General features: G+C 37.9%; 1 non-coding gene and 1 pseudogene across 1 annotated transcript; both read left to right on the top strand.

Moving 5' to 3' along the window:
• Positions 1-15838: 15838 nt before the first annotated feature.
• LOC117722103 (U2 spliceosomal RNA) lies at positions 15839-16028 on the top strand. The gene has a single exon (XR_004608501.1). It is a non-coding gene; the product is annotated as a U2 spliceosomal RNA (small nuclear RNA).
• A 4198-nt stretch (positions 16029-20226) lies between these two features.
• LOC117721343 (large ribosomal subunit protein eL24 pseudogene) lies at positions 20227-20705 on the top strand (annotated as a pseudogene).
• Positions 20706-21386: the final 681 nt, after the last annotated feature.

Raw genomic sequence — 21386 nt, 5'->3', positions numbered from 1 at the left:
GTACATTTCTGGTTCCTTTAACTTTGACTCCACCTCGCTCTCCTCCAGCGAAGAAACTGAAGACAGGTTGCCTCACCTAACCTTCCTCCACTAGACTTCAGTATGCTCACCAATCCTATCAACCAAGACCTGAAATCTGGAGCCATCAGTTGGTCCTTGCTCCCCTCTTCCCACCTGCCTTCCATCAACCACAAATCTAGCAGATCCATCTGCTCTCCCCAACTGGCTCTGTTCTACATTCACACGCATACCCCTCCATCCAGAGTTTATCTCTGTCTAAACTCCTCAGTGGTCTTCAACGTTTCTCCAGCAATCTTGTGTATAACCTTCAAAATGAATGCCCTGGAAGGACAATTAGAGACCACATTGCTCGAGGCTGAAAATGTATCACTTTTTAAAGCAGATTGCCTTTCTTTTTAAATTCAGCAGATTGCCTTTCAGACTCTGCCTCCTGCTTTGTTCCTTCCCTTTTCTCCTGTCAATCTGTTTTGTATTGAGTGCACTGAAAAACAGACAAAGCAAAAAAAGGCCTAAAGATAAGGAGACCCTCATCCATCCTGGGGTCTCTGCCATGCTCTGTGAGCATGCTATCTTCTCTAAAGTTCTCTGTCTGAAGGTGGAGGAGTCATGTCCTCCGTCAAAGATCATTCGTTGAAGATTCGAGAAGCTGTTCCTTTACCACAAATTTTCCCTTCCTTACTCGTTTCCTCCTTTTCTTCTCTGTCAAGTTTCTCCAATATAAATAGATAGCCCAAGCCAACCTGGAATTCACAGAAATCCTCCTGCCTCAGCTTAATGTTGGACTGAATGGTGTGGGTCACCCACCATGTCTGACCTGGATGGTGAGCTTGACATTCTCAGCTAAGGGGCTAATTTACAGCTTCCACGTCTCCTTTTCATGGTATTTTAATTACACTAATTTGCAGGATACATTGAGGTAATTCAATAAATCCATGAGTGGAAAGTGATCAAATCAGAGCTGTTATTTTAACCTCAAGTGGTTTAAAGATATTTTGTTAGCATAACTGTGTATTTGTGGGACACAGTGAGATATGTCAACATTTGTCCACTCAATTTGCACATTAACAGGTTTCCCTCCATGAAGTTACATGTTCTATTACAATTTTCTTATCTTCTCCTCCTTCATCCACTCTTACATAACTGCAACCTCATCATTTTAATGCATACTTAAAATATTATACTTACTATATGTTATATATTACATATCCTATGTTATGTATTATTTCTTTCATTTTATTTATAATAATTAATATTGTATTTAATAGACTATAGTAAATATATTTATATATATAATGTATTTTAAAATAAATATATATTAACAGGGCCCCAAGGGTGGTTGGTTGACTTGTTGGCCTTCCTGTGGAGTTTCTATCCTCTTCAACTTTCTCAATCCTTCCTACAACTAATTCTTCCTCAAGACTACCTGAATTCTGCCTAATGTTTGGCTGTGGGTCTCTGGATCTTTCTCAGTTAATTGCTGAATGGTGCTTCTCAGAGGACAGTTATGTGGGGCTCCTGTCTGCAAGCATAGCAGAGTATCATTAACAGTGTCAGAGATCGGTGCTTGCCCATGGGTGTAGAGGAAGGTATTAAAAAAGAGGCGTCTGGCTGGCTCCTAGCACAGCCACCATGTTCCCACACTAAGCTCAACACCAGCTGGTGGTCACCTTATCATTTGGGCTATTTTTCCCCTCCATTTCCTTTTTAAACTCTTTTATCTGTCTCTAAATGCAAAGACTTGTTAAAGTGTACAACTCAGCTTTTCGTTGCTGTGAGTCATACCTGAGATTAAGTCAATTTATAAAGATGGCTCACTCCATAAGCACTTCATCCCATTGTCTTTGGGCTAGAGGATGTGCTAACACTGTATATCATGGAGGATGTATATGGCACAAGAAACTGTTCACGATGGGGCACCCATTAATCCTAAAGCAAAAGAGAAAGGACCAGGAACCCAGTGTTCCTTTCTAGGTCAGCCAATTATAATTAGTACTTCCAATGAGATCCCATAAAACCTAAAGATCTAAACCAGCCTCCAAAGCATGCACAGCAGTGTGACATGGCACCCTGTCGTTTTTCAGACACTTCCCTTTTCTTAGATAACTATTCCTATAGTTATGCCAAGAAATTATATGAATAAACACATTGGAAGAATGAAATGCTATAGTAATCCCACAGGATGAAATATTATTTAACTATGAAGAGGAAAGGAACCAAAGATATAATATTAATGAACTTTCACAACATTCCAGCAAGAGACACACATATCATGATATTAAATGACACAATATACATTTTGCGTGATTCCATGCATATGAAATGCTCAGAACAGACAAGTTTGCAGGAAACAGCAAATTCTGAGCTTTTGGGGAAGAAAGTAAGAGCAGGTATAATAAAAGGTTTTCTTTGCAAAATTATTCTAAAACTGATGATGATGTTCAAAGGAATGTATTGAATTTGTGTATTTTAAATGACTTAACTGTATGTTTCCTGAACTGTGATTAACTCTAGCAGCAACAACAAAAGGTAATGTACAATGTATAGTCAAATTTTATCTCCAATTTAACCTGTCTCCTTCTAGCCAATCTCTATCAAGTATAGCTCTAGAATCTCTCTCTCTCTCTGTCTCTCTCTCTCTGTCTCTCTCTGTGTCTCTCTGTCTGTCTGTCTCTCTCTCTCTCTCTCTCTCTCTCTCTCTCTCTCTCTCTCTCTCACACACACACACACACACACACACACACAGAGAGAGAGAGAGAGAGAGAGAGAGAGAGAGAGAGAGAGAGAGAGAGAGAGAGATTCTTTCCAGATGGCACCTCCCCTACCCAGTGTACATACAGTTTACCTCAGTAGATACTAGCACATTTTTGAACTGGCTTCAATCTAATGATCATATTTAAAACCACCTGTCCCACTTTCATTATCAAACCCAAGTGAACTGGTCTTTTACAGGACTCTTGGCTGACAACAGTAAGACTCAGGTTCTATTGTCCTAGTGAAAGAATTTTCTGCCTACCTGTTCCCAACACATTGCCTAACTCTATTCAAAGCTTTGCTTCAAACTACAACGTGGGCATACAGTGTGCCTCTATTGTCTGCTCTGTCTTAGCATAGAAGTACATGAAAGATTTAAATATCATAGCCTTTACACAGCCAATTAACACCTTCTACGACTAGAGACTTCTTGTCTCTCTCCTGGAGTAATCTCATTGTATTTCTATTTCCCGGTTAAATCTTGCATTATCCAGTAGCTAATCTTGCCGTTCTGTCTCCCTGACTTGGTTAATTATATGTTCTTACAACACACTGACCTTTCTCCACATTCATTCTTATCCTACTATAATATGTGTGTGTGTGTGTGTGTGTGTGTGTGTGTGTGTGTGTGTGTACAGGTGCACACATGTCATGACATATGAGTAGAAGTCACAGTGTTAATCTTTGCTTTTTTACCTTCTATGAGATAAGGTCTGAGATTCCTTCAATGACATAAGGTATGAGATTCACAGCTGAGAATGTCAAGCTACCTGTGCAGAACCAGGCATTCTCCCATCACAGCTTTCTATCTTGCTGAGTGTTGAAATTACAGTCCTGTGTAGCTCTACATGTTAAGTGGGGATCCGAATCCAAGCCCTCTCCTGCCATGACCAGTTCTGTATTCACTGAGTCATCCTCCCAGCCCCTATCCATGGCTCCGTTCAGTGAGAATTATCTTTGTTAATTGGAAATTTTCTCAGTTATAGCCCATGTCTTCCTTTTGGTACTATGGGTTGTTATTTTATCATCTTATTATTATCCTAAGAGCTCAAAAGGGTACCTGAAGCAGCGTAGTATATTGTTGATATGCATTTTAAATTGAGAACTTCTTAGAGAAAGTTCTTGTTTTACTTATGGAAATTTCAATGCTATCTTCTGAACCCCATCTGGAAAAGAATCTAACAAAATAAAGGTAAAGGGGTTGGAATGCCCCAGGAACAGACTGCTATAGTGAGAGATTACTTTCAAGGCTTAAATAGCTTAGACTTTCGTTTGGCTAAATGGAACACACAGTAGAACTCATATGGATGTGCAAAGGTAATTTGGAAAGGGCAGCTATGAATGGAAGAGATCAGGAGGTATAAGATGGGGAGGAAAAAAAGATGAATTAGCTAAAAGTAAGAAAATTGGTACAAGAACATGTAATGAAAAAAATTTATGAAGCTTTGCTCTGTAGTGTCCAAAATAAATACATTTCCTGCTCACCCATTAAACTTTCAGTAACATTCAATTAACTTCCTAATGAGCAGTGGAATTGTACCTGGTCTAGGCTGAAAGAGAATGAATCAAGTTGATGAGTTCTGCTTCCAGGAGGATGTTGGATGCGGTCAACACAGTTGTGACTGTAACTCAAACACAGGACTTGAAAAGGCAAAACTAGAATTGACTTGAAATCCCCTTCCCTGATGTCTAGTTGTCATTGAAGGTGCTATTAAAGATGCCAAGGAATAAAAGCTTTTTAAAGCAGTTTTTAAATATTTATTTATTTTATTTATATCAGTACACTGTCACTGTCTTCAGATACACCAGAAGAAGGCATCAGATCCCATTACAGATAGATGGTTTGAGCCACCTTGGGGTTGCTAGGGATTGAACTTGATCAAGACCTCTAAAAGAGCAGTCAGTGCTCTTAACCTCTGAGACATCTCTCCACCCTGGGGAAAAGCTTTTAATAGTCTTACCTATCTATAAAGCCTACAAACTATAACAATAAGCAACCTGGCAATATATCCCAAAAGGTACAATAATGAGACTTACATCTTGATGGTAACTAACAGCTCTCTAGTTGGACTTAAGACCAGTTCAAAGAAGGGAATTCATGGCTGATATTATAAATCTATCTGACTACCCAATGGCTGGTAGAGTCATGGACCTCAGAGGAGACCCTACTACTGTCACCTTCCTGAACCAGTATAATTTTTAACTGCATTCTGAATACTTATAGCTACACATAACCCAGCAAAGAAACTTTTTTTGAAGCAAACAGACACAATTCCAGAAATATACAGTTACTCAAAATGCAATGAACATCAAACTGTGAGATACTCAGTCCCAATTTGTAAATGGTACATTGACAATGCAATTTCTACACTTAAAGTTCAAAGAATATCAAACAAGAGTGAGAAAGATTGTAAGACCCAGAAGACCAGGGTATCTACTGTGACATAGGGGATCCTCTACATATGACAGGGAAGCATGAAATCTCAACAATCTGGTTCCCCCAATAAGCTCCAGACAATAACAATATCAGTTGACGTATCAACTCAACCATGTTTCCTCTGAAACACACAAGGCCCTATCCTTAGATGAAGAGGGACAGGCTATTGAAAGAAGGAGAATTGGTCTTTTCCAGGGACAAGTTCCCTAAAAGATTATGCAATCCCAAGTGCTTACACATGAGCAAAACAAAATGGACTCAGCAGGTTTAGTGTGTGTGTGTGTGTGTGTGTGTGTGTGTGTGTGTGTGTGTGTGTGTTAAAGATTAAAAATGTAGTCATGAGTGTAAGAGGTGGGGATGACATGAAAGGAGTTGGCTGGAAGGAAAGGAGGGTTGGAGATGATATAAACATAGTACTTATGTATGACATTAAAGATGAGTTAATCTATATATCTTAGCAACACACCTAAGTGCAGTGGCAGATGACAGAACATATCAGCATTACTCTGAGCATCTGAGATAACCAGGACAAACACTCTGAGTGTGGGGTCACTAGGCAAGTCTAACTTCAGCATCACACCACACAGGTGTCACAAGTCATGCTGGCCATCACTGGACAATCTTCAAATTGAAGGACAATTGTGATTAGTACAGAAGAATCCAAATACTACCAAGCAGTTTTCAGTGTTCACCTTATTCTGCTTTTACAAGCCTATAGAGTAAAGCAAACATGGCTTCCAATTTTAACAATCACAGAAACATCCTAAGCCATGAAGCAATATTCAAACCACACAGCTGAAGGACCCAAAGCTGCAATGTCACTATTAGGTTTTACTGTGCTAGTTTTACATATATTATACTAAAGATGGTGTGGGTTATAGCCAGCATTGGTGGTACACACATGTCATCCCAGAATTGGGGAGTGGAGGCAAGAAAATCGAGAGTTCAAGGTCATCCAAATCCACTGGGAGAACTTGAGGTTAGCCTGAGCTACAGGAGACCCTGTCTCAAAACAGCAAAAACAAACAGCAATAGCAGAATTCTGTTTCAAAAAAAGAAAAAAAATAAAAAGGAAAGGAAAAAGCTTCCAAGTATGATTTTCAGGAACAAAGAAGTGCTATTTTAGCTGTATTTTACATGTTAAAAACAAGTTAAAGGCTGAGGATGTAGTTTGTTGGAAGTGCTCATACCATGTATGAAGCCCTCTTGACTCAATATCAAGCACTAGAAGAACTGAGCATGTTAGCACACACCTGTAATTCCAGTCTTGGGGAGTTGAAGCAGGAGGATCAGAAGTTCAAGGTCATGCTCATGTACATAGACAGGGTAGAGTTTCAGGCCAGCCTGTGCTATGTGAGACACCCTCACTCACCACCACCAACACCCACCCCCCAAAAAACCCTAAAAGTTAACACAAAGAAAAACAAAACTGAATTAAACCAGAATTCCTGGTGTCGGTAACAAAATGGTGCTTTTTTTTACAGAAAATTATCCATATTACTACAGAATGGAAACAAGAAAAAATGATTCACAAACTATTATCAGTTTATTAATGTGCAGTTGAGCAATGGAAACAAAAAATACAAAAACTATAAAGTTTTTATTATGGCACAGCAAAGAAAATAATTAAAAATTCCACTTGTTCACACCATTATCTCTAAATACATATGCAACGTGTTAGCTTATTGGGTTTTGGTTTTTAAAATGCATTTCTTCTTAAGACAAGAAGAAGAAAGAAAATGAGCCAGTTTGTGAAATTATTTTTAAGTGTATTCTTAACCACAGAATCTATGTGCTCAAAAAAAGACATTTTGTATCAGAAAGAGAACATCTGAGAAGAGTCACAAGGCCCAGAGGAAAGGATGCTTACCCCCAAAAGACAGCAAATGGCCCAAAAGTGTTTAACAAAGCAACAACCACATGCTTCAAATCCCCAAGTGTTTGCATTTTTAATGTAAGGAAAAAAATTAGTATCATCTGAAGAGAAATGTGTCTACTTAATTCCAAAAGGCTAAGTTACGTTCCCAATTTCACTCTCAATTAAGAGTTGGCTGTGCGTGTGATTGTGGCTCTGCGGAGACAAATCATGCTTTTCACCTTTCCTCTAACACTATTGTGTCTTCCGGGTTGGTTAAAGATTCCCATCAGGGCCGATCTCAGAGCTTTCAACTTCATTCAAATAAAAATGGCAGGGGAATGTATAGTTCTTGACACAGCGAACATTCTCCAGTTATCACCCATCCAAATAGATGCCAGGCAGAACCGTTTAAAGGAACAGCCGTTACTCTTGGATGAAGCTGAGTGGCTGTTGATATAAATAGCTCCATTATTTACATATCTCTCCTACACAGTTAAAAAAAAAAAAATGAACAAGGAAGGATTCCATGTTGTTTGGTTGGCTTTTGTGACACACTAAAGGCTTGTTGCCAGCTATAGTTAGATCTGCTATCTGAAGAAGGACTTTCTATCCCAAATCAATTAGTAGGAAAATCCTCAGTCAAATAATTGAAACAATTCAGACTTTGATTAAGAACAACGACATCAGGTCAATAGCAGCATCACAGATTCCTGCATCAGTTCTGGCTGGGGAGAGTATTCCAAAAGAGCCAGGCAATGAACTCTATGCAAATAAAGGCAGTGCTTAGTGGGATAAAGGTAAAAGAGAGATAACAGACTGAGAGTAGATAAAGAAAAGGCTTATTGGAAAATAAGGGAGAAAGAGATAAAACATAATAGAGTAAGATAGTGAAAGAGAGCAATGTACGAAACAGGAAACAAAACATTATTGCTCTTCTCATTCTGCAAGAATGATACAAAAAAAAATGTTCTCTTGGTGAGGTTTGTTCTATCAGCATTTGAATATGTGACATATATACTATGAGAAAGCTTGACAAGATTAACACACTCACACAGGCACACATGTGCACACACATGCACACACAAAACAAACCCTGTGCATAAAGCATGCTTTAAAGGAAGGAGCTTGCAGGAGACCTTATTCTGGGTATTAGAAACCACGTGACAAACAGCACATTCACCAGCATGTTCAGTCTCTGCCCCTCATAAAGCTGAGGGGAAACATTTTCATTTTCACTTTTAATGGACACATGGACAGACATGTTTGCACATCCTTATGGGATACTGTGTGCATATTAGGGAATATCTGTAATGTATAAAAATCAGGGGACTGCCATATTGCATTTCACCATCTCTCTCCCGCCCCCTCACGCTCTAGCTCTCTTGTTCTCTCACTTTCTCGCCCTGTGTGTGTGTTCATATGTATGTGTATACATACATATATATGTTTGTGTTTACATGAATGGTATGTAGAGGCCAGAAGGCAACGTTAGGCTTCATGCTTGCTCACCACTTTTTTCTTCTTCAACAAGGTTTCTCACCAAACCTAGAGCTCACCGACTCAGCCAAACTGGCTGACCAGACATCCCTAAAAATAGTTCTGTCTCCCAAACACGGGGATTACAGGCATGCACTGCTATGTCCGGTGTGTGTGTGTGTGTGTGTGTGTGTGTGTGTGTGTGTGTGTGTGTTTGAATTTGTGCCCTCACACTTATAAAGAAAATCATCTCCCCAGCCTGCCATGCACAAATCCCTCTAGATGCACTGCGCAGGCTGTGTCAGCACACACATATAATCTCCGCCCTTGGGAGGTGGAGGCAGGAGAATCAGAAACTCAAGTTTGGGGGTTTTGTTGTTTTTTTTTCTTAATGTACACATTCAACATAGCATCCTTTGTATTGCTCAGAATAACTTGCTCTTGGTGATTATACTTACACTGCTATCCTATAGAATATCAGAAGTTACCCCTCCTGGCCAACTTCACTCTTATACCCATTTATCATCCTCTCTTCAGAGCCCCACCCCCTTTTCCAGGATTTCCTAAGTGCTTCCCCAGTCTCCTTTTCTGTGACAACCTCCTTAGCTTCCGCACAGAAGAGCACGTGCTGTTCATCTTTCTCTACATGACTTGCATGATATCCTCCAATGTCACCATGTTGCCACAAATGCCAGGATTTCTCTATTTCATACGGCTCAGGAATATTCCTCTGTGTGTACACCCCACACTCTGATTGTGTCCCTTCCCTGTTGATGGACTCCTTAGTTGATTCTGTCTCTTTACTGTTGTCAATAGTGCAGTAACTGTGGGTGAGCAGGGATCTTATCCATACACTGATTTCCTTTTCTTTGACTGCTTGCCTGATACTGCAATTACAGGATCAATTTATAGTTTTGGGAGGATATGCCATACTATTTTCCATAAGGTTATACTAATTTACATTCCCACCGACAATACATAAGACTTTCTCTTTGCCCAGTATTTGTTAAAGTTCTGTTTTGGTTTGGGGTTTTTATTTACTTATTTTGGCTTTAATAATATTCACTCTAACTGAGGTGAGTTGGTATTTCATTATAGTTTGACATTTCCCTGATAATTAGGAGTGTTGAGATTTTTCATACACTTACTAGTCATTTTTATGTCTTGTTTTTAGAAATGTCTATTTAGATGAGTTGTTCATTTTAATTGGATTATTTGCTTGTTTCTGCCATTATTTTAGTTCTTTGTATATAATTGACATTAATGCCCTGTCAAATTATATTTTCTCCAAAATAGAATTTTTTTTTAAATCAGAATTTTTAAAGCACTCACATGGTGAGGGAAGATGTGTAAAGTGTGCTTGGGAATGATATTGTCTTTATTATAAATATTATAATTCACACTGAAATGTCTATGCATAGAGAATGGAGTTCTGTATCAGATAGATGATGATAGATAGATAGATAGATACATAGATAGATAGATAGATAGATAGATAGACAGATAGATAGAAGATAAATATATACATAGGTGATTGGTAGATGTTACATAGAAAAAAGTACATGATAGATAGATAGGCATATAATAGATAGACCATAGAAAGATAGAGAGAGATAGAAAAATGATTTTTAAAAAGATGTTTTCTATATATACAGATGACTGAGAGATAGACTTAAAAAGATAATATATGATTGATTGACTAATACACACATAGATGATACACTGATAGGGATGTTTTATGGAAAGATATGTAATAAATAATGGATAGATGATAGATAGATAGATAGATAGATAGATAGATAGATAGATAGATAGATAGAAAGAGAGAGATTTAGTTAGATTAAAAGATGGTAGATGTTAGATATATAGATGATTGATAGGTTTGGATAGATAGATGTTAGATAAATGATTAGTAAAAATATATGTTAGATATATTGATGATAGATAGATGATAGATAGATAGATAGATAGATAGATAGATGATAGATTTGCTAAAGCACTTTAATGATAATTATGCAAAATGGATTATGCCCAAACAAGCAATCTTGCCCATGCCCACCTAGAAATGTCCTTCTATCTGTTGGGAAGCAACTACTGTATCCTTATCCTTGAAAACAATGGTTCTCAAGCTTCCTAATGCTGTGACATACAGTTCTTCATGTTGTGGTGACACCCCCCCCCACCATAAAGTTATTTTTGTTGCTACTTCATTACTAATTTTGCTACTGTTATAAATTGAATTGTAATGCAAGTATCTAATAGGTAGAATATTTCCTATGCAACCCCTGTGAAAAGGTCATTTGACTCCCAAGGGGAGTATAATCCATAGATTGAGAACTACTGCTTTTAAAAGGAAAGATATATCTTCAGGTAACTATTACTAGCCAGTCTACTACCCTGTTTTTAAATTCCTTTTATTTAATGTGCCCTAGCTAGAACTGATTGTCAACTTCTCAAAGCCTACAGTCAGTCATCTAACAGGAGAGCCTTGGTTAAGGAATTACCTAAATCAGATTGTCCTGTGTGAATGTTTGTTTGGGGTTACTTTGGCTATTAAATGGTGTTAGCAGGCCACGCCTGCTGTGGGTGGCACCATGCATAAGCAGGCAGTCCTGAGTTGTATCAGAAAGCTAGTTAAGCATGATCCTGTAGTACGCTAGAGAGCAAGCCACTGAGCAGTGGTACATGTCCGTTCTCTGCTCCCAGTTCCTATCATGACATCCTTCATGATGGACTGTGATCATGAATCATAAAACAAATAAATACTCTTCCCTTTAGTTGCTTTTGGTCAGTGAGCTTTATCATAGCAACAGAAAAGGAAACTAGAGAAATGTATAACAGAATCTATCAAGGTACAAGAGATGTACAGATTGTGAGTAATGGTTTAGCACTGCCCTATCTGCAAAATCAATAGGAAGTGGGATGAGCCATCGTAAGAATAACACTATGTCAACTAGGTGGTGGTAGTTTGCAATTTTAATCCCAGCACTGGGGAGACAGAGGCAAGTAGATCTCGTAGATCTCTGAGTTCAAAGCCAATCTGCTCTACAGAATGAGTTCCAGGACATCCAGGGATACTTAGAGTGAGTAAAGTGTTTGCCATGCAAGGTGAGGAACTAAAATCCAATTCCCCAGAACCCATAAAGCCAAACACACTAGCGCCTGTCTAAACCCAACATTCTTATGGCAAAATGAATGGAGACAGTAGAATTCCTAAACTGTCATGAGTCAGCACAGCAGACATATGCAATGACGAACAACAAAAGAAACTGTGTTCAAACAAGATGGATAGCAACTGCAGACACTCACAGTTCTCCTCTGGCTTCTACATGTGCTCCGTGGCATGTGTGCATCACCACTCACACACACAAGTATGCACACGTACAAAGACACTTTTGAAAAGCTACTAGCCTAGCCTCCTTTTCTCTCAATTCTCAGTAATCTTCATTAAATGCAAGATCTGCCAACTCATGTACTCCTGCCTTCTCTGACAGTACAGCTTGATTACCTTCTGTACTTACCAAAAAAAAGTTTAAAAAAAACACACAACTTTTTTTTTGTCCTCTAAGGAAGTGGGTGGCTCAGGTTATAGTTCGGTGGGAAAATACTTGCTTAGCATTTGTGGAGTTCAGGATGTAATTGGCAACACTTATCTATTTTAAAAGAAGAAAAGAACAATACACTCTTCATCATATATATATATTACATATTATAATATATATACATATATATTATATATATGTTTTTTAGAAAAAAATTAAAATTGAAAGAACATATCTTCAGCCTGTATATTAGTTGCTTTTCTGTTGCTGTGATAAAAGTACTGATGTAAGTTTTAGAAGAAAGAGTTTGTTTGGCTTATGACTCCAAAGAACTAAGAGCATCGTGGAAGACATGGTAACAAGGACCATACTGTCAGAGAAGACAGGAGTACATAGTTGGCAGAACTTGAGTGCTGGTGTACAGAGAAAGAGAGAGGAAGAGAAAGACAGAGGTAGATTACAGAGTTTAAATTTCTCATTTTATTTTTGCACTGGATATCTCTCAACTACCAGTAAAACTGAATTCCCTTAACTACAAGAGAGAGGAGAAATGACACAAGCAACTGCTAAATGGTTGAAATATAAGAACTGGTTAGATATATTCAATTTACAAGAAAGAGAATGTGGCAAAAAATATTTGAAAATATTTGAAGGGATAATGTTTGAAAAATACCCCAAAACTGATAAAACACTCCAAGAAATAAATTCAGGAAACCAAATTAACTCTCATTAGAATGTGAAAAATATATATCATGGTGTAATTTCACATGACAGACAAGTATAGAAGATCTGAAAGTCACTAAGGAGAAAGAAAAAAAATCATTTTCTATTGGAAAGTATCTGACTGGTACCTAATGTCTCAGTAAAACCAACACAATCTAAAAGACAGTTGATCTGCATTTATAAACTGCCATAGAAGCTATAAGATTACCAAACACTTTATAAATAAAAGTACAATGGCTATCTCCAATTGGCAACTACTTGCAAATGGAATTTTAGTTTCCTCCAAAGGAGTCTCACTGAGGAAGCAAAACTAGTCTTAAGTGTGAGCTGCATGCCCAGGAATAGATAGCCAACAGAACAATAACTCAATAACATCTCTGGTTGTTCCATGTCTTCTAATGTTGTCAAGGCTTTTCTGTTTTAATCCTTCAGGTTTTTTGCATGTGTGCAAAATATACTAACATATATGTATGTTAGTGTGTGTATGGATAGGTGGATGGATGGATGGATGGATGGATGGATGGATGGATGATGGATGGATAGATAGGTAAAGAGATATATGGAGAGATGGATGGATGATGGATAGATGGATAGACCAATAGACAGACAGACATAAATAGATATACATACATACGCAGAAGATAGATAGATAGATAGATACATAGATACATAGATAGATACATAGATAGATACATAGATAGATACATAGATAGATACATAGATAGACAGGTAGATGATAGACAGATAGACTTTTAGTTTTGTGTTTTTATGGATTTTTAAGTGTGGAAACAAGTACATCTCTATAGTTATAACTATTTCTTGTCCATTTTCTTGGACTCTTTCCCTTCTATTTGATTTGACCAATTCTAATATGTTTTTATTTTATTTTATTTTATTTTATTTTATTTTATTTTATTTACTATTATCCCTTAGATGCCTTAGATGTTTATTTTTTAATGAGAAATAGAAAGGGGTATATCTGGATGAGAGGGAAGATGTAAAGAAACTGAGAGGATAGAAAGAGGGAAAACTCTAATCAAGATATATTAACCTGAAAAATCTATTTTTAATTGAAAAAATGTGTCTTTAAAGAAAAAAATTGTATCTTTAGATATCTACTAAAATTTTAAATAAATGGCTTCAATGTAAAAAAATGACTAGAAAAATGTTAAATAAGGAATAAAAGAAATATAAACCACAAGAAAGAGAAGAGCCAGTCATGATGACACACATGTAATACTAGCACTGAAGAGGTGAGGCAGGAGGATCATGAATTTTAAGCCAGCCTGGGCTACATCTTAAAAACAGTTCTCAAAAGTAATTAAGTAAATCCAAAAGTAAAAGCCAAAGAAAAGTGGTCAAAAGACATGTCAATTTGCAGGTGAGTTTATGAAGTGTAATTGAATCATATACAGGGGGGACTTCTGTATTTCAAGACTCCATCCGGCTGGTTATACCAGGGGAGAAAGACCAGAAGCAGCTTGAGCAGTGGAAACTAGGCAAAGGACAGTTCTGGAACCAGAAACTGAGACAGTTGGCAGGTGCCCTGGAGAGTGAACCACCCCCAGCGTTTTCTCTGGCTGTGTAAAATTCACCAAGACAAAAAAAAAGTCGCAAAAGGGTAAACACAGGCAGATGAGTCCTTGCATACCCCTCAGAGCCTCAATCACAAACAAACTCCACGTGGAAAGAACATTCCCAAAACACTGAAGATGGAACTACAACTGGCGGCGAAGAGGACAGACTGGGACTCCAGCCCTGGGTGAGCTTGCTCACTGAAGCTCCTCTCCACAGGAGTACACCCACCCAGTCCCTTTGAGACACTGGGATTAGCAATCCTCTCTCAGCTTCCAGAGTTAGCTAGGACAGAAAATGAGGAGGGAGAGTCTATATTTCCTTCATCCCACATTATGGAATCTTCCACTCTGTTGTTTTTGTTTTGTGACAATTTATAAAATGTATTCCTTGGTATTTTGTTTATTTTGCTTTGGTCTATATCTCTCCTACACAGGCGGGTTTTTTTTTTTTTCTTTTTCTCTCATACCATCCTTGTTTTTCTTACACATGAGCCATAATGGTTTTTTGTGTTATTTCTTGTATACATAACCCATGCTTTCTCTCTCTTTCATACAGTATTGCCACTTTTCACAATTTCCATTCTTCTCTCATTTTTCCACATTGTAATTAATGCCCTTATCTCTAAATACTGTAAACTATGCTTCTCAATAATTCCCAGTGCCACAGACTCTGAAACTTATGGAGCCACACAATCTTCTTCCACAGTGCAGCACCAGGACAGCTGTCAAACCCTCCTATGTGTTACTGCAGCCAGCTCTGCCTATAAGTAAGAGGGAGATCATAATTTCAAATGAAACAACTTATAAAAAAAAAACACACATCAAATAAAAGAAAAACAGGCTGGGCATGCAGGCACACAGCCTGAATCCCAGTACTCTGGAAGCAGAGGCTGGTGAATCTCTGTGAGTTTGAGGCCAGTCTGGTCTACGTATCAAGTTCCAGGCTTGCCAAAACACTGCAATAAGCCCTTGTTTCCAAGACAAAGTAGATAGGTAGATAGATGATAGATAGATAGATAGATAGATAGATAGATAGATAGATAGATTTTTTTTACAAAAAAAGTGAAAAATAAAAAATTAAAGCCAGAAAATGATGTACTCATCCACACAAATGCATGAAACACAACACACTCACACATATTCACACACACACACATGATTTATATGTGTATGCTTATATACATGTGTGTATAAACTATGTGTGTGTGTGCACACAAAACTTTTACAAGCCCACAGTTCAAAACCAAGATATTAAAGAGCTGAAATGCAAGGGGACAAAAAAATTTCAGATACCTGGTTTTTTTTAAAAAAAAAAAAGTCAGTAATTATATAAAAACTCAAGAATAGATGAGGGTAAAAATAAATAAATGTCAAGGCTAGAGGACAATGTAGACAATGATAAATTCAGATACATATAAGAAAACGTTAATGATCACAAACAAAAGTTTCAAGAGTCGCTTCTCAACCTTTTGGCTAAGATCCAGTGAGTATCTGTTCTTATCAGTTTAATATCTGATACGTCCTCTATCTGAGGACAATATATTAAATGGATTTTTGGAACTAGGAGTTGGAATGGGAGCTTGCTCTGTCCACTCCACACATCGACCTGGTATTGCAGGACCTCCAGGAATGGTGCACCCCTCTGGGGAATAATGCTGGTTAAATAAAAGGAAAAAAAAAGTTTCAAGAACTCTGAAATACAATCAATAGGCTAAACCTATAACTGCACAGAGTAGAAGAAGCTAAGACAAAGTCTAAAAACATAACACTTTATTCAATGGAATTGTAACAGAAAATTTCCCAAGCCCAGAGGAAGAAGTGAACAGCCAAACATAAGAGAGATACAGGATCCAAAATAGACTTGGCCAGAGAAGAACCTCTCTACAACATGCCATAGTCATAATGTCAAAACCACAGCATAAGAGGAAGTTTATTCTGGAGTCCAATAAGATTGGCCATGGCCCAGGGACACAGATTGAGTTTATCCCAAATTCCATTCAAGCAGTGACTACAGTTTTGTGGAGTTTTAAAGTAACAGGACTAAGAAAGTTATAAATCAAGATACTTTCAAAATACATTGGTGGAAACATCAGGTGGGAAATCCTTGCTGTAAGCCACAGATGCTATCTGATGACATTCCTAACACTGGGTGGAAGCCAATGCTTTGTTAAATTAATGCACTCCAAAGAGTTTACTTGATAGTCTCAAAGATTTTATGTCAGATGCTGAGGAGGGAAGGATTGACTATTAAGGGTGCTTAAGAGAGCCCAAGAAAAATTTTAATTAGTCTGTGGACGAGCCTCTCCACAACCATTGAAGTTTTAATCCGATAATTAGTTTTGTGAAAAGTTTAACACAAAGTGTAGTTTCTTATTAAGAAGCAACATTAAAAGTTGTAAGGGAGAAACTCTAACTCACCTAAGGTGAACGCATCCTAATAATATCACATTCCTCATTAGCAACCCAAAAATCATATAATAACACACATCAAGCTTTAAAAGTAAATAAACGGCCACCAGTATCTTATACCTAGCCCAATTATCCATTTCAAGACATGCATATATTAAGACAATTAATGATGACTAAGTCTTCAAAATTATAGACAATTCTTATAGAAGTGCAACATATGATTATTTGGGGGGGTTGTTTGGGTTTTATTGTCTATTTATCTGTTTGTTTTAAGAGAGAAAATTGTATTGTAGATTCACAAAAACTTCCAGCATGAGAGAATTTTAAACTGAAAGTAAGAAATATTCCTTCTTATATGGGGATACCTTTTCAACCTGCTAAGCAGATAACTGAACTCCTCCTACTCACATGGTTTTAATAGAAATGAGTTGACACTAGTCCAATCACATGTGTAACACAGTGATAATTAAAGTGAAACCAAATGTTTCTGTTAAAATGGCTCTGAGGATTAAAATGGGTGACATTTTTTAACAAAGATATAGGAGTTACTTTTTGTTTCTACAATAAAATACCATGAGTAAAACCAACTTAAGAAAGAAAGATTATTTCAGCTTAATCCAGACAGAGTCCATAATGATGGGGAAGGCATGGTAGCAGGCAGCCACAGCCACAGCAGGAAGCTAGACAATCACATCTTAACCCCAAACTCACGTGCACACAGGGAGACAAAGAGGGAGGGAGGGAGGGAGGGAGGGAGGGAGGGAGGGAGGGAGAGAGAGAGAGAGAGAGAGAGAGAGAGAGAGAGAGAGAGAGAGAGAGAGAACTAGAACTGGGCCAAGGTGATAAAGACTCAAAGTCCACACCCAGTGACATACTTCTTCCAGCAAGGTATCACATACTAAGTTTTATAACTTCCCCCCAAACATCACCACCAAGGGGAGAACAAGTATTCAAATACTTGAGTATATGGTAGATGTTTCTCATTCAAACCACCACAGCAACCAAAACAAGGTATTTACTCAAAAGTTTGCCTGTGATTGATGCTAAGAAATTATGTCATGCTAGCTGCATAATACTACAACCCAACTCAAATCTCTGCTGGCTGAAATGTCCACGTTAAAATTCATCCCCCGAGGCTTTTTTCTACTTTGTGACTAATGCACACTATCAGTGACAATTCATGAGCTCGTAGAGGACGAGAACTTGAATTTTGAGCAGCAACCATCGTATTTTATGGAAGTTTGTTTGTTTGTTTGTTTGTTTGTTTTAAAGTCAAGTTCTCAAGAGTCCCAGGCTAGCCAAGATCAAGTTTGAGGTTCAGATCCTCCTGCCTCTACCTCCAACATGCATAGTTTACAGGTATACACTACCAAATTTAAGCTGACTATGTGTATTAATGCAATATTTTTCACTCCCTCTTTCTATATCTGCCTTTTTACAGTTTAAAAAGATAGAGATAGCATTAGCAGGTGTGAGGTGGCTGAGTTGTAAAGGCTCTTGTTATGCAAGCATGAAGCTCTGAGTCCAGTCCCCAGCACCCTGTAAAAAGCTGGCCATTGAAGCATATAATAATAATCCCAGTGTTTACAAGGTGGAGACAGGGAAGTTCATGGAGCTTCCTGACCATATAACCCAGCACAATTAGTGTGATCTCCACATCCTCAGATAGAAACTTTGTCACACAAAATAAGGTGGGGGTTCACATGATAGACCCTGTATCAAGTAACAAAATGGACAGATCCTAGGAACAACATCTAAGATTGATTTCTGGCCTCCATGTGTGCTAACACACATTCACACACCCTTCTGGTGCATGCACACACACACACAAGCATATGTACCTGCACATGTTGCTAGATAATACATTCTCTTGATTTACTAAATGATCTTTTCTTGATATTGTTCTTAGTTCCATCAGCCCAGCTATTTTGGGTTATGGAATCACTACATGATACCACCCTGGAGGAAAATAGTAGCAGGTCATCTATGCAGTTGTAGTTATAAAGTAAGAGAATTGTGTCTAGAAACCTATGTATGTGGTTGTGTTTTCAAGCAAAGTTTGAAAAGTAATTATTGTAAAATATTTCAGCTCATTGATAAGAAAGTTAAAATGATGTGACAACTGTAAGTAACCAAAAGTCACATATCTCTAACAGGGGTCCAGAGAGAACACTGAAAGTTTCTTCCTGTTTAATTTGGAAAGGTCATATTTCTAGTTACTATTCTCCTAATAAAATAAATTTAGTTAATTCCCTCATTTTTAATTAAATTTTAGCTCGCTGATAGGCCATTACTGACAAATGAATATAATTTATTGTTTTATGGGGAAGAATAAAATATGCAAGTTTGTGTTAGATGGCAATATATTCTATTTAGAATTTAGGTATTATCTCATTTTTCAGGAATAATTTCTCAGAGATATTTTAGACTCTAATTCACCATGACTCTCAGCTGTGAGGGAAAATGTCATATTCCCCTTCTCTAAGGCCTTCCTAGCTGGTGTGGTGAATACATTATCCTATCCTCTTAGCCATTTCATAATAGTCCAGGAAGATCCAAAAATAAAGAGCATTTAATGAGGAACACTTAGACATTTCAGAAATGGACTCTGAGTGGTAAATGTCCTGCTGTCTCCTGAGACATCCTTCCCCTAGCCACTTGCTATCTATCTACCTATCTACCTATCTATCTATCTATCTATCTATCTACCTACCTACCTACCTACCTATCTAGCTAGCTCTAGCTCCATCTCTCTAGCTGTCTCTCTATCTCTATCTCACACATGCATGTGAGCACAGGCATGCACGCATACACACAGACACACACAAACACACTCATGCACGCATGCGAGTACACACACACATGCACACACACACAATCTTTGTTTTTTCCACTCCATCTTTCTCTTGCCCATGATTGATTTACACTTTTTTAAATGAACATCATATAACTGACAAAAATAATAATTTCTTTACTTTACTTTTTATTTCTATTTTTTCAGCTGCTTCAGTTTACTCGTCTTTGGGTCAGTTTGCTCTGTTGATCATATCAGAACATGCCTGATAATTCTCTTGGTCATCACACTGGTGATGTTGCCAAGACCTATTATTTAGAGTTGCATGTACTTTTATTTAAAGTAAATGTAATCCACTAAACTAAGTCACAACTGCTTCTTACTCTGTGGAAGAGACGTGTCATAGCATTTATAAGAAGTAAAGAATTAAAGGAACAGAATGGAATAATTCTGTAGCTCTCTATCAGAATGATATTTTGACTCCCAGTTGAATGAGCCCAAGATTGCTGTGACAATCACAGAAATTAAAAATAATTTCAAATCCCAGCCTCATGCAGCTGTCTCCTAAATGTGACACTCAGCATGAACATAAAAAAAAAAAATACCATAATAGGGGCCATCTTTTTTCCAGCAGGCCTGTATCTATCACCATGAAGGTCAAGCTGTGCACTTTCAGGGAGTCCAAGATCTACCCCAGACATGGGCAGTGCTATGCCAGAACAAACTGGAAGTTTTTCCAATTTCTTCATTCAAAATATGAGTCTGCATTTCTTTACAAAAGGAATCCTCGGGAGTTTAACTGAACTGACCTCTACAGATAGAACAGTCAGGGAAAATTCCAAAGAAAAGAACCCGCTATGCAGTCAAATTCCAGGGAGCCGTAACTGGTGCATCTCTTGCTGATATAATGGCCAAGAGGAATCAGAAACGAGAAGTTAGGAAAGCTCAGCAAGAGCAGACTATAAGGCCTGCCAAGGAAGCAAAAACTGCTAAGCAGGCATCAGAGAAGACAGCAATGGCTGCTGACAAGGCCCTTACAAATACAGTACCTAAACAAACAAACATATAATGAAGGCTGGTGAAGATCTCTGCTCCCAGAGTTGGTGGGAAATGCTAACATCAGAGTTTAAAATAAAGATCTGTCTCTCTACTTCTTAAAAAGAAAGATGGGTAAAGTTATAGACTAAGTGACATGACTCACTGAGTAGCCACAGCTTAGAGGTTTTTGCTGTTTTGAAGCTGGCTGTGTTTTTAAGATTTTTCTATATTGTTCTAGTCACTTCCACCCTGACCAAGACAGTCTGTACATTGTCATATATTCAATCCACTCCAACAAAGTCTAACTTACGATTTCACCCTTTACTCCAACATATAATATCAACATTAACCATTGTCCTACTTGACTTTAACTGTCATCGTGAGACTGCCTAGAGTTACCTGTGAAGGGGGTTTCAGTTGAGAAATAAGAAAGCTAACTAAGCATGGGTCTGCAATAAAGCCACCAAATTCAAGTTCCAACACAGCTCCTGCTTCATGTATCTGCTTGAATTCCTTCCCTGAATTCCCTCAATGGTGGGCTGTGAAATAGTTTTTAAAAAGACTTTCTTTCCTCCATGTTTTTGGTCCTGGTATTCAGCACAGCAGCAGTCAGGAAAACAGCCACGGCCTACCAGATACATAGTTTTCGATGGCAATATCCCACCAATGTTCTTTACTTTGCCATGCAGAAGTTCTGTGACTTGATGTAACACTGTAAGTCTGGTTTTCTTTCTCTGCCTGCCCGTTAGGCGGCATTCAA

This window comes from Arvicanthis niloticus, chromosome 16 (assembly GCF_011762505.2).
Source record: "Arvicanthis niloticus isolate mArvNil1 chromosome 16, mArvNil1.pat.X, whole genome shotgun sequence".
Lineage (NCBI taxonomy): Eukaryota > Metazoa > Chordata > Mammalia > Rodentia > Muridae > Arvicanthis > Arvicanthis niloticus.
This window is presented reverse-complemented; position numbering and strand designations above follow the sequence as displayed.